Source organism: Jaculus jaculus, chromosome 6 (assembly GCF_020740685.1).
Source record: "Jaculus jaculus isolate mJacJac1 chromosome 6, mJacJac1.mat.Y.cur, whole genome shotgun sequence".
Lineage (NCBI taxonomy): Eukaryota > Metazoa > Chordata > Mammalia > Rodentia > Dipodidae > Jaculus > Jaculus jaculus.
The window spans coordinates 69281863-69296760 of NC_059107.1; the positions used below are offsets into that span (position 1 = coordinate 69281863).

General features: G+C 36.9%; 1 pseudogene; it reads left to right on the top strand.

Moving 5' to 3' along the window:
- The first annotated feature begins 1379 nt into the window (after positions 1 to 1379).
- The window catches only part of LOC101594867, a 151678-nt pseudogene continuing 138159 nt past the window's right edge, over positions 1380 to 14898 (top strand).

Consider the following 14898-nt stretch of genomic DNA (forward strand, 5'->3'; position numbering starts at 1 on the left):
AATGAGCATATTGCTGATGGGAGTCGATCTGCTGCAATCCCATCAAATGGTACTCCAGCTATGTTGTGTGGTTCTGTGTATGGGAATTGTTTTAAAGAAGTCCCTGAGGGTCTCACTAATTGGCTGATGGAGGAAAGTGTTATTCTGGAATAAGAGCATGTTTTAACTTCTCTTTTTGTCTGGAAGAAAGCATACATTTTCCATATGTGAGTCATGCCATAGTTTTCCATGTTCAATTTTATTTTCTCACAGTATAATTTCAATAATAATATTTGTATATAGGATATCTTTCATACTGATATATTTTTAATATATCTACAATTGATATTTCATCTATTTGCCTATGTTTCTCCAGAATTATAACAAAACTATCATAAACATGGCATTTATGTGAAATTTATCATATTTCTTTCATTTTCCTATGAACATCTATGGTCTGATAAATCAAACTAAATTTGTTTTGAAACTACAAATTATTAAAATCTTATTCTATATATTAGCATACTTTCACAAATATTCATTAAACCTTAGAACTAATTGCATACTTTAAAGAAAACAATATTCTGGGCTGCAGAGATAACTTGATGGTTAAGGTGCTTGCTTGCAAAACCTAAGGAACCAGATTCAATTCCCAAGTACCAAAACATATGTAAACCAGATAAATATGGTGGTTCATGTGTCTGGAGTTGGTTTTCAGTGGCTAGAGTTGCTGGTTCTCTTCCCCCCTTCTCCTTCTTTATCTTAAATAAGATAAAAATATTGAAAAAGGACACATAATTGATCTGAACTGTTGGTAATAATGGAAATAACAATACTGTTTTATATAAGAATAATCCTTTTGGACTTCCAGTCAAGATGGCATCCGCCCATCTGAACCACAACTCCGCCAGAAGGAAAGGCAAGACTAATGTTCACTGGGTCTTCTCAGGAGGAGCAGACTCTAATAGACCTCCAGTGGGAGGGCATAGAGGGGAAAAAAGGGGAATAGCCTGATTCCCACACTCTTGGGTAGCCCACCAGTCCCCCAAACCCCTCAAGACATTCCACTCACCCTCACAAGCACCAATGCTGTCCTACTTGCCACCTCCGCCCCCTTGCCCAGACCCAAGACAACAGGCCAGCATAGCTCCACCCACACACCCAGGTTTAGGAATATCATCCCCACTCTCCACTGCCCACCCATCCCCATGGGAAGACCCAAGCCAGCATAGCACCACCCATGCCTCCAGGCTCCTGAATGCCATACCTTTGTAGACCCATGAAGGCCAGATAATCTCCATATGTGCCTCCAGGCTCAGGAACACCAGCCCACTTGCCAATGCCCCCCATCCCACTGTCCACTTCAGGCCATCTGACAACACAGTCCCATATCCCAAATCATGGAGCAACAAGCCCCTACTTCAGGAACTCAGGCCCCACCAGAGTCTAACATGCTCCTTCCTTCTGAGCAGGCAGACCCAATTACCACCAGAAGACTAGTGGAAGCAAACCTAAAAGGTAATAACCACTGGAGACACTTCAAGGGTAGACTATATGTCATAAAAACATAAAAAAGCAAACACAAGTAAACCCAATAAGATCACCCAGTCCCACAATGGATGTCTCTAATCAAAACAGAAGAGACATTAGGATCAGAACCCCAAAATGAAGATATAAACTATGCAACTCTGACCAAGCAAATAGCAGAACTTGAAGAAAAGCAACAAAGGGTCGGTAATCATATGAATGCTATCCCTGCTAGACTAGATGTAATAGATAAGAACCTGCAAGGGTTGTAAAGAAAGTTAAATGATCTGAAGGAGAGCTGGCTAAGCTCAATGAAGATATAAAGAAATGCAAGGATGAATTCCAAGAACCATTAAAGGGAAGAGAAAGGAAGGGAGGAGAGTACTTAATAGGTTGGCATTGTATATATGTAAGTAGAAGAATAGATTAATGGGGGTGAAAAGGACCAAAGTGAGATCAGGAGAAGAGACTGAGTAAAGCAAAGGTGGAGGGAGGGCTAATCAAATTTGAAGAGGATACAAATAAATCATATGGAATCCTCCGGTTTTGGACAATGGAACACTCAGGAGGCATAGATCATTGTTAGAAAATTTCCAGTGCCAGGGATGGGATACCTCCAGTGAGCTGTTGGCCAGAGCGGTGCCTGATGTCCCCAAAACATTATAGGCCATTGCCGAGGCCCTTGATTTCCCACCAGGAATTGATGGTAAACCCTATTGCTGAAGACTCCACATACTTGGGCTGCAAGGCCACTGAAATCCTGCTGGAACTGAGCTGATAACCTCCTCCAAGTAGACCAGCTGACACTAGAAAGAATACTGTGGTCTATAGAGAAAAAATGAACAATGCTAAGTTAATTGTTGAACCAACAATGACTAAGAAAACACCAAAACACTACAAGATTAGCAAAATTAAATTACAGGAATTAATATATGTCTTTTGTTGTTGTTGTTGATTTTTGGCTTTTCGAGCTAGGGTGTCTGGCTCAGGCTGACCTGGAATTAACTATGTAATCTCAGGGTGGCCTTGAACTCACAGTGATCCTCTTACCTCTGCCTCCCAAGTGCTGAGATTAAAGGTGTGTGCCACCAGATGAGTTGTTGGCCAGGAAGGTCCCTGATGCCCCAAAACATCATAGGCCATTGCTAAGGCTCTTGGTTTCCCACCAGGAATTGATGGTAAGACCCTATTGTGGAAGACTCCACATACTTGGGCTGCAAGACCACTGAAAAATCCTGCTGAAACTGAGCTGATAACCTCCTCCATGTAGACCAGTTGACAGAAAGCTGGAAGAAGCCATTCTAAATGCAGTTCAATGGGAGAAAGAGATACCAACAGTGAAGATACTCAACAGTGGACACTGCAAGCCTTATAATTAGCCAGCCAGGCCAAATGAGCCAATGGGTGCAATAGTGGCACATCTTTCTTGGTGGAAACCAATTGCCCTCCAATTGGAATGGAGGCCCACTCCATGGGAGGGAATACATCCCTGATACTGAAAACTTAAACAGGGGTAGTCATGAGCCCTAGGGGTGTAACATCTGCTGATGTCTGGATAAGTGTATATACTATGCTTATCAAACTGCCCAGTAAGCACTTATCTTAATATTTATACCCTTATATTAATGCTATTCTCACTTTGGGTAGAGAATCTTCTCTTTTTAGATGGCAGTGACCTTGGTACAACTCAGAAGGTATCATAGTGCTGGAAAGAAGTGACTGGAGTACTGACTAAGATCTCGATCACACCTTCCAAGACTCAGGGTCTAATGCGGAAGAGTTGTCAGAAAGAATGTAAGATCCAAAAGAAGGGTAGGACTCCTTACAACATGCTTCCTCCAGACATAAAATGGCCTGGATATCCATGACCTCATAGTGTCTGACACTACCTACACAAGACCATCATAAGAGGAGGAAAAGATCATGACATCAAAATAAAAGAGACTGATTAAGATGGGGAGGGGATATGATGGAGAATGGAATTTCAAAGGGGGAAGTAGGGAGAGGGAGGGTATTACCATAGGATATGTTTTATAATTATGGAAAATGTTAATAAAAATTAAGAAAAAAAAACATCAAAAAGGAAAATGACAACAAAAGAAAAATTGACAGAAGGATGGAAATTATATATAAGAAAGTAGTAGAAAATGCAAACCAACTTGAACAAGCCCAAAACTATATGGAAGCTCTCAAGAATAGAATCAGCCATGTGGAGGATAGAAACCCAGATCTGGAAGAGAAGACAGAAAAAACATCTTATGAGTCAAAAAGTTTCAATAAGTTCAAAAAATTTTGTGAATAGAACATGAGGTAATTGTGGGATACTCTTAAATGTCCCAAAATTTAGAACATGGGAATACCAGAAGGGGAATAGAATCAGACCAAAGGCATGGAGAAATTATTCAAAACAAAAAATCGAACAAAACTTTCCCACTCTCTCAAAAGAAAGTTCCATCAAGTTACAAGAAGCTAATGGGACTCCTAACAGAATGGACCAAAGGAGAAATTCTCCAAGACATACTATCATTAAGACTCTAAACATTGATACCAAAGAGAAAGTCCTAAAAGCAGCCAGGGAGAAACAACAAATTACATATGAAGGCAACCCCATCAAAATTATTTCAGACTTCTCAATGGAAAACTTGAAAGCCAGAAGAAAATAGAATGGAACACTGCAAACTCTAAGAAAGTATGGCTTCCAACCCAAACAACTCTACCCAGCAAAATATCCCTCATAGTAAATGGTAAAAGAAAAACTTTCCATGATAAAACTCAGCTTTACAACTATATGAACATAAATCCAAAGCTGCAGAGAGTACTTCAGGGAATACTCCACAAAGAAGAATCAAATAATCAACCTCAAGTGCCTACAAGAAGCAGATCACAATAAACAAACTCAGAGAAAGCACAAAAACTACAAAGTCCAAGAAAATACCAAACCACATAAATGATCATGATAGGGCAGGGATCAAATGAAACCTCATAGTCATTACACTACTTATTAATGGACTCAATTCACCCATCAAGGCACAGAAGCCAAATGGGTGGGTCAGAAAATTAGAGCCCTCAATCTGTTGTCTGTCTTCAAGAGACCCACCTCACCACTAAAGACAGACACCTCCTCCGGTTGAAAGGGTGGAAAATGATATTCCAAGCAAACAGGAATAAGAAGCAAGTGGGTGTAGTGATACTAATATCAGATAAAATATACTTCAAACCCAAAGTAGTCAAATTGACAAAGAAGGCCACTTCTTATTTATCAAGGGAACAATTCAACAAGAGGATGTCACAATCATCAATCTTTATGCACCAAACACGGGTACACAGAAATTCATAAAACAAACCTACTTGACAACAAAACAGAAATAATCACCAACACCATCATAGTGGGGGACTTTGACACTCCACTATAAGCAATAGATAGATCATCCAAACAGAAAATCAACAGGAAATGAGAGAGCTCAACAAAACCATAGAACAATTAGACTTAACGGACATCTACAGAACATTCTACCCTAAATCCACAGACCACACATTCTTCTCAGCAGCCCATGGAACCTTATCAAAAAATAGATCATATACTGTATCATAAAGCCTGCCTCCAAATATTTAGGAAGATCCACATAATTTCCAGCCATGGTAGGAAACCAGCTGCTCTTGATTTGGCTAACTGTTCTTAGTCGAATGAAACCCATAGCTGGAGCTGGGAAACAAGTCAGAACCATATCCAAAAAGGAGTTCGCTCTACATTATCAAGCTCCCACCAATCATGGGCTACAAGAGGACATATACCTATTAAATTCTCTCTAAAATAATATGGTTATCCCATTTTTCTGGTGCTAACTTCACTCTCAGTTGGAGAATTTGCTTCTTTTTTTAGATAGACATAGATACTAAGGAGAGAACTACCCCACCACACCTCAACAGGGCCCCAGCTGAAACTAAGAGTATTGGGAAAATGAGCAAGAGTGTAGCTTTCTTGGTGAACCTGGTACCAACACAAGGGTGAAGGAGATAGACCCAGAGAACACTCAACTCCTACAAATCAGATATACAGAGACATAGAGGCTCCCAAGACCTCACCACTGAAGCAGCCCAACATGGCTCAGGAAAATTTGTGGAAGAGAGGCAGAAAGAATGTTAGAGCCACACATTGGGTCATTATGCACAGAGACATTGCCTCTTACCCATAACTAAGGGCTAACCCCAAAATGCATGAGCCATATCTACCAACGAAGAGTGTCCCAGTGGAGGGGGAAGCACAGGAAGGAGGCTAAAGATGGTACCAACATGACTGTATACACACTGTGTACATTACTACTAATAATAAAAAATCCATGTAATATAAAAAAAGAATAATCCTTTTTATTTCTGGCTCATGTTTCTGGCATTTAACTTTATGCTTTGTGATCAAATAATCTAAATGCAGAAAAATAATATATATCAAAATACACCAAATTAGGTCATCAGCATAGCATATGTTCAACTTTGAAAATAAACTGTGTTATGTTTACTTGTATCATTAATGGCTACAGTTTCAAATCATCTTACTATCTTCTTTCCATTAAGTTATTCCTTTCATGCGGGGGAATGGCTCATTGGCTAGCTTACCCAGCTAGCCAAATCTATAAGCTCCAAGTTCATGTGAGACACCCTGTATCAAAATATAAGGAGGAGAAATTACAGAGGAAGAAATATGTTGTCAACCTTTGATCTCTGATTGCACTTGGTGACAAGTATGCATGTACCTGCACAGACAAGTGTGTTCACACAAATGAAAACATGCATACTCTCACATGCACCCACCACACATGCACACAAACACAAATATACAAATAATAGTTATTCCTCTTTTTCTTTTCTATTTAGTCTAGATTCTCACAATTCAAAAGGAATTTGTTTGTTTAAATTATGTAATGGAGTATTGAGAGGTCTTCTTCCCATCTGCATGACTGCGCTACATTCTCATGTTGCTGAAATGAGGGCATCTTCCAATGTAAATGTAATAACTTCAAGTTCTTTTTAGATTTTTAATTTTTCAGATATACATTTCTATACTTTTGTTTTATAAACTTCAACAGAAATTGCTAATCCCTTTGAGTTCTGTGTATATCAATCGTTACATTCCTCTTATTTTCTTTTACAAATCAATCTGAAATGTACCACATTAATTGCTTATGACACATTATTATTAATGTATGAGCATATTTACCCTTTATCTTCATTGAAGATGATGTTTTAACAAATTTAACAAATTTAGCATTTTAAACACTTGTATAATTCAATTCCTAAATTTTTCATGACTTCATAAATAAAACTATTGTTTGTTCAGTTTCGTGGACTGTTTCCACAATCCACATGTAAATGCTGATTGTATGTCTTTTTTTTTTGAGAAAGAGAGAGAGAGAGAGAGAGAGAGAGAGAGAGAGAGAGAGAGAGAGAGAGAGAGGAGTCACTGCAAAAGAACTCCAGACACCTGAACCACCTAGTGGACATATGTGACCTTCTACTTGCCTCACTTTTGTGTGAGATGCCACAACCAACAAAATCTCTTTTAATTACCTATACTTATTCACATTAACCTATACTGATCTCATTCTCCTTGGAGAAGCTGTTTTTCTTTTATAGAGGCAGAAAGAACAAAGGACAACCAAAATCTATCAATAAGACAAAAAAAAAAAGAAAAGAAAAGAAAAGATAGTTGACTCCCTAGCAGGAGATGAGCCACCTCCTGCAAATCTACTATGGGTTTGGTGAAACTACAGAGGAATTGTCAAGATGAGCAAAAGTGATACATCCAAGGCAGTCTGACAGTTTGTGCCAGGATGATGGAGATAGACATTGAAGATACTGAAAACATACCAAATCATAGATACCCAGAATTCTTTTTTAAAAACGTGTAGGTATATGCCTGTAATCCCAATTCTCTGTGAGGATGAGGCAATAGGTAGATTTCTAGGACTTTCTGGCCATCCAGTCTATCTAGCTGCTTGGTGAGTCCTAGGACATTGAGAATCCCTTTCACACACATACAAAACAATAAATAAATAAATAAATAAATAAATAAATAAATAAATAAATAAATAAATTGGTAGCCAATCTCTGAGGAATTATCCCTAGGGTTGTCCTATGGCATACATTCACACACACACACACACACACACACACACACACATACCACACAGAGGGGAAGGGAGAGTCAGAGACACACACACACAGAGAATAGTAAGCAAAAGTGGAGACATGGCTTAGCAGTTAAGGCTCTTGCCTGTGAAGCCTAAGGACCCAAGTTCAATTCTCCAGGTCTCATGTAAGCCAGATGCATGAGGTGCTGTTTGCATCTGGAATTCATTTGCAGTGGCTAGTGTCCCTGGTGTGCCCATATTCTCTCTTTCTTCTTTCTCTTTCTCTCCCACTCTTCCTGTCTCTAATAAGTAGAGAAAAAAATTTAAAAAGTGTGTATTATTGTCCTAACTGAAATACCTAAAAACTATGGTTAATATTACATTATATCTGAGAAGTTTTCATTTATGTACAGATTACTTATATTGCCACCTTAGTATGAGCATCAACCTTGAGATAGGAATATAAAGCCTTAGTTCTGCTTCTTTCCACATTCCCTATACTCCTGACATCTGGGGATGTTGGCAGTGAATATGACCTAAGGTTATCTACATCTCAAAGTTCTAATTACAATCACAACTTTTTTTTTCATGTTATCATGATGCAAACATTTTGGCTACAGAAAGATTTATCTAATTAATGTTTAAATTCCCGTCTTGCTGTCCTCCCATATCTCATCTGTGTATTTCTTTGCTTGTATCTTGATTATCAACATTTGCATAATTTCCAATGTTTTCCCAGCACAATGTTGCAAAATGAATAAACAATTCTGTTTAAAAAATTCTCCAAATAACATAAAATGTGTGGACATATGTGGAGAGCAAATTCCTGGAAGTAAATTCACTGGCTCAAGTAGCACTTCCTTTTCTCATAAAAAATTTTATTTCATATTTTCTCATGTATCTATTTATCAGCTATATGTCTATCTATCACGTGTGTGTGTGTGTGTGTGTGTGTGTGTGTGTGTGTGTGTGTGAACTCGGAGTGGAGGGGTGTCAAGTTCTCTTGATGCTGCCAGTGGATGCCAGATGTTTGTGTCAAGTATGCACCTGGTTCTTTGTGAGTGATGGTGAAATATACCTGAGCTGGCAGGCTTTGCAAGCAAGCACCATTAAGCAATCTTTCTAGACTCCTCATGAAAGTTGTACTAAGCTTATTTTATTTGGTAAAATTTGAATAATCAAACATGTATATGGTAAGAAAATTTTAAAAAATATACAAAAGCCTACTATAAGCTTATATTTTCTATGTCATGCTTAATAAGTATTTATAACTAATGGATTTTGTGCATATATTTTAAAAGAAGTAGGGATTAAATGTATACAAACATGTAAATATAAGTACTACAATGTAATACATTGCATGTATTTTAATGTGTGATTTGAAATTATTAAATTAGGGGCTGGAGAGATGGCTTACTGGTTAAGATACTTTCCTGCAAAGCCAAAAGAACCAAGTTCAATTCCCCAGGACCCACATAAGCCTGATGCACAAGGGGAAGCATGTATCTGGAGTTTGCAGTGGCTACAGGCCCTGCTATTCCCATTCTCTCCCTCCCCTATCCCCTCTCTCTTTTTCTCTCTCACCCTGGCTATTTCCCTCTCTCTCAAATAAAGAAAAATAAAGTATTAAAATTATGTAAATTGGTATCCATACTTACTATGAGTTTGCTGAAAAACTAAATTCTAGCCAGCAGCAGGGAGAAAGGATGGGGAAAAGTTGGTTAGTAGAACTTACAGTTACATGATATCAAGAAGTTTTCTTGTGCTATTGCACAGCAGGTTGACTATAGATGAGTGTAAATCATGCTATATTTGAAAATTCTAGAAGGAAATAAAAATATTCCCCATAAATTTATGGTAAGTATATGCATATATATGTACTTACCAGACCTTTATGGTCCTGAAGTATTGGATAACTGCAGTGAGAAACATTGTCTCACCAGTGAAGTGGAGGTCACAATATTTCATCCACCAAAATTATGACGTAGATGATAAAGAAAGACAAAAAGAATGATACATCAGAATAGAAAGACTAGTTGGAAAGAAGAAAGGGTTCAACTGAACGAGGTGCAGCAGGGGGACCAAAGAGGCTAACTTGAGGGGGTTGTGCTCAAACTTTAATATGACCATGTATAAAAATTCTCAATAAAAGTAAGGTAAGAAATTACTGAGGAAGATACCTTGTAGCAATCTCTGGCCTCCACATACATGTGCACCCAAATACAAGTGTGCACACAGAAGTAAGCCATTCACAATCACTCATAGTTTCAGAGAATATAAAGAGTAAATGTTAATCTTCCAAAATGATAGCTTTGAGATTTATTTCAATTGTAGGATTTTTTTCATCAATGTGAACTAATCTGTCACTTTGTAAGTTAATTTCAAAAATAATAAAATAAAAATTTAAAAATCCCAACACCGCTGTGGCTAAGCTTCTATATTGAACTGAATATTTTAAGATGAAAAGCTCCTACAAAAACTCATACAGACTTTGTGTACTAAAGAGTTATCCTAATGTATTCACATATAAGCATTTCTTTATTAGGATGAAGTTTAGATGTTTTGAAATGCTATTATTGCCTTCATCTGCCCTCAGTTCTCTGCCCACCCACGTGTCCTTCCTTGTGAAACCTATTTCTGATTATGTATGCTCTTTTAGAATCATCTGATTAAATGATAGATTCTTCTACTGACTCCTTTGAGTACTGTCAAAACATATTTGTGTCAAGGTTTCAATAGCTGTCATCTCTCAAGAAGCCTTGATTAGTACACTTTGAAGATTGTCTCTTTATTATGAGTGTTTCTCAGCTTCTTGACCTTTTAGATCATGGATATAAATAAAATACACCAGAACCTTATGCTTAATGATTATACAGATGATATCACTTTCTATCTCCTAGTTAGACTCACAAAATGATATTTGTGGCAGCTTACTTCCTTCTAATTGTCTTTAAGCAGGTGATGTAAGATAAATAATGCAATTACTCATGGTTTTATTGTTGATAATAAAGAGAATAACTTATAAATGTATAATCAGAAAAGATTTGCATATGTAGACAAGCTATATGTAAGTATGAAGCTTAATAAGTGAATATATACTCAAAAACAAACCACTTGCATTAATAATAAAACATTAGGAGCTGGAGAATTTGTTTAGTGGTTAAAGTACTTGCCTATAAGGTGTAAAGACCCAGGTTCAATTTCCTAGTACCACATAAGCCAGAAGCACATGGTGGTGCATGTCTCTGGAGTTTTCTTGCAGTGGTTAGGAAACTCTTTTTCCCAACCAAGAAACAGATTTTTCAACTTCATCAGCCTTCTTGCAAAGTTAAGAAATCTGAAGGAAAGACCTGCTGAAAGTGCAAGCAACTCCAGAAGTATGAACTCTCCCATACCTCATCATCAGAACTGCTAACCTCCAGCATTCAGCCCCAGGTGGCAATGCAGCCAGTAGAGATGATCAGAGGTGCAGTTGCACAGCACAACACGAAGGGATACATTGAGCTGGCCCTTCAGCATTGGTGAGATTGGAAGCTACCTAAAAAGTAATGAGTAATGAGGATGACCAAAAAAAAAAAAAAAAAAAAAAAAAAAAACAAAACTGGTTCACAGACCTGCATTACAAAATTTAATCTCTTTCCTTGTCAGGGCACATTATGGCATATATAATCTTAGTTGGCTTTACCATTGTAAAATAACCTATATTGGGGGGTTGAATATTGTTGCCTTTGATGCTTTCATATATATATAGGGCCTTTTTCTTTTGCTTATATAATTGTTGGAGGCAGGGTCTGATCCAGATACAGGTTGACCTGAAACCCAATTCAGAAGAGAAATCTCTACCTCCCAGCTGACCAGATTAAGGCTGTAGAACAACACACACCATTACGGATTTTGGCTTGACAAAACTATCTGTTTTAATCCCCACAATTGCATACTTTATGCTGGTTTTCATTGATTGAGTATGCTACTCGGTTGAAGTTTAGAACTCACCAGTAAATTATTCCATCCATTCCACTAGATTATTTGCTTAGCAAGTAAACTCATCACCCAGGATTACTTTTGTGACCTGATTGGGGGAAAAAAGCTACACCTGGAACCTTGAACTCATATCCTGAGGGTATGTAGAGGTGGATTGCCATGTCTGGGAACATGGCAGATAAGTAGAAAACCCAAGTATCAAATCAATTCAGGATGGATGCAAAAGTTGCTACAAGAAACTCAGAGAATCAAGACAATACAGTCCCAACAAAAACTATAAACCCATCAGAAATGAGCACCAATGTGACTGCTTTAGATGAAATGTCTGACAAAAATTTCAAGAAAAGGATAGTATCTATGCTCAAAGAAATCAGAGATGAAATGAAGGGAATGAAAGAAAAAATAGGAATTAAAGAAGAAAACACACTTCTGAAAGAGAACATAGGAAACCAGCTTAATGAAAGAAAGATGCCATTACAAGGAAATAGAAACACTGACAAAAAAAAAAAAAAAAAAAAAAAATCAGGCTGAAATCCTAGCTCTGAAGAATACAGACAGTGAAATAAAAAATCTCTGTGGAAAACCTCACCAGGAGAATGGATGAAGGAGACAACAGAATATTGAAACTAGAAGACCAGGTGGCAGACATAACACAGTCCAACAAGAGAAAGACAAGCTAATAGCAAGGTATGAATGGGAATTTCATGATATTCAGGACACTTTGAAAAGATTAAACATAAGAATTCAGAGTATAACAGAAGGAGAAGAATTTCAATCCAGAGGCTTAGTTGGTGTTTTCAACAAAATCATAGAAGAAAAATTTCCACAAATTGAAAGAAATGCCAATGCAGATACAGGAAGCTTTTAGAACACCAAACAGACAAAACCTGGAAAGAACCTCTCCTGGCCATGTTATAATTCAACTACTAAACACACAAACCAAAGAAAATATATTAAAAGCAGTTAGAGAGAAAAAGAAAATCACCTACACAGGCAAGACCATCAGAATAACTGCAGATTACTCAACACAAACTTGGGGAAGGGCTTGGAATGATGTATTCCAAGTTATGAAAGATAACAACTGTGAACCAAGATTACTTTATCCTGAAAACTTATCTATCCAAATTGATGGAGAAATAAGGACATTCCACAACAAAAACAGGCCAAAAAAAATTATGACAACCAAACCAGCTCAACAGAAAATACTTACAAAAATTCTTTATGCCAAAGAGGGGAAAAAAAAAAACCACGAAGAAATAGGAAAAAATAAACTGCACTCAAATAATAAATAAGTAAAGGGAAAACAGGAAACACTACAAAATAAGAAGAATGGCAAGAATAAATGCATACCTTTCAATAATAACTCTTAGTATAAATGGTCTTAATGGACAATCCAACAGACACAGGCTTGCAGACTAGATTAAAAGGTAAAATCCTACCATTTGTTGGCTCCAGGAAGCTCATCTATCAATAAAAATAGTCACTGCTTTAGGATGAAAGGAGGAACAATGATATTCCAAGCAAATGGGCCTAGGAAACAAGGAGGGATTGTAATCCTAATATCTGACAGAGTGGACTTCAAGCCACCTTAGTGAGGTAAGGAAGGTTATTTTATACTGATTAAAGGAACACTCCAGCAGGAGGACATTACAATTCTAAACATATATACACCTAACAAGGGGGATCCAAGTTTCATCAAACACTATTAGACTTAAGGTCACAGATAACATCAAACACAATTATAGTGGGAGACTTCAATGCCCCACTCTCAACAATTAACAGATTATCCCAGCAAAAAATTAAGCAGAGAGACATCTGAATTAAATGATGTCATGGAACAAATGGACCTAACAGATATCTACAGAACATTCTATCCAAATGCTGCAGAATATATATTTTTCTCAGAAATGCATGCAACATTCAATAAAATAGACCATATATTAGGACACACAGCAAATCTCCACAAATATAGCAAATCCCTTGTATTCTATCTGACCAAAATGTGAATAAACTGCAAATCAGCAACAAGAAAAGCTACAGGGCATACAGAAATTCATGGAGACTAAACAGTACACTATTGAATAACCAATGGTTCATTGAAGAAATCAAAAAGGAAATCAATAAATTCATAGAATCAAATGATGATGCTAATACAACATACCATCTTTGTGACATGATGAAGGCAGTCCTAAGAGGGAAATTTATAGCTCTCAGTGGCTATATAAGAAATAGAAGAATTCACAAATAAACAATTTTATGCTTCACCTTAAGGCCTTGGAAAAGGAAGAACAAGGCAAACCAAAAATCAGTAGATAAGAAGAAATCATAAAGATTAGGGCAAAAATTAATGAAATAGAAATCAAAGAAAATATCCAAAGAATCAATGAAATAGAGGTGGTTCTTTGAAAGGATAAACAAGATTGATAAACCTTTAGTAAGTTTGACCAGAAGAAAAAGAGAAAAAAAATAATAAAATTAGAGATGAAAAAGGTACCATTACAACAGATACCAAAGAAATTCAAACAATTATAAGGACATATGTTAAGAATATATATGACTCTAAGTTTGAAAATATGAAAGAATTGGATCACTTCCTTGATTCATATGACTACCAAAATTAAATCGAGATGAGATAAACCATTTAAATAGACCTACAACAATTAAGAGATTATAAGCAGTTATAAAAAGTCTCACAAATAAAAATGCCCAGGCACAGATGGATTCAATGGTAAATTTTACCAGACCTTCATGGAAGAACTAATACCAATGCTTCTCAAACTTTTCCACAAAATAGAAAATGAAGGAATTCTACTAAACTCCGTCTATGAAGCCAGCATCACCCTCATACCAAAACCAGGCAAAGGCATAACAAAAAAAGAAAATTAAGGACCAATTTCCATCATGAACTTAGATGCAAAAATTCTCAACAAAATATTATCAAACAGAATACAAGAATATATCAAAAAATATTCACCCCAACCAAGTTGGCTTTATCCCAGGGATACGGGGATGGTTCAACACATGCAAATCAATAAATGTAATACATCATATAAATAGTCTGAAGGGCAAAATTTACATGATCATCTCAATAGATGCAAAAAAGCCATTTAACCCATTTAACAAAATCCAACATCCTTTCCTGGTAAAAGCATCACAGAAATTGAGAATACAGGGAACATGTCTCAACATAATAAAAGCTATTTATCACAAACCTACAGCCAATATAATACTAAATGTTGAATCATAATCTGTTTATTCCCCCATGGATTAACAAATTGGCACCCTA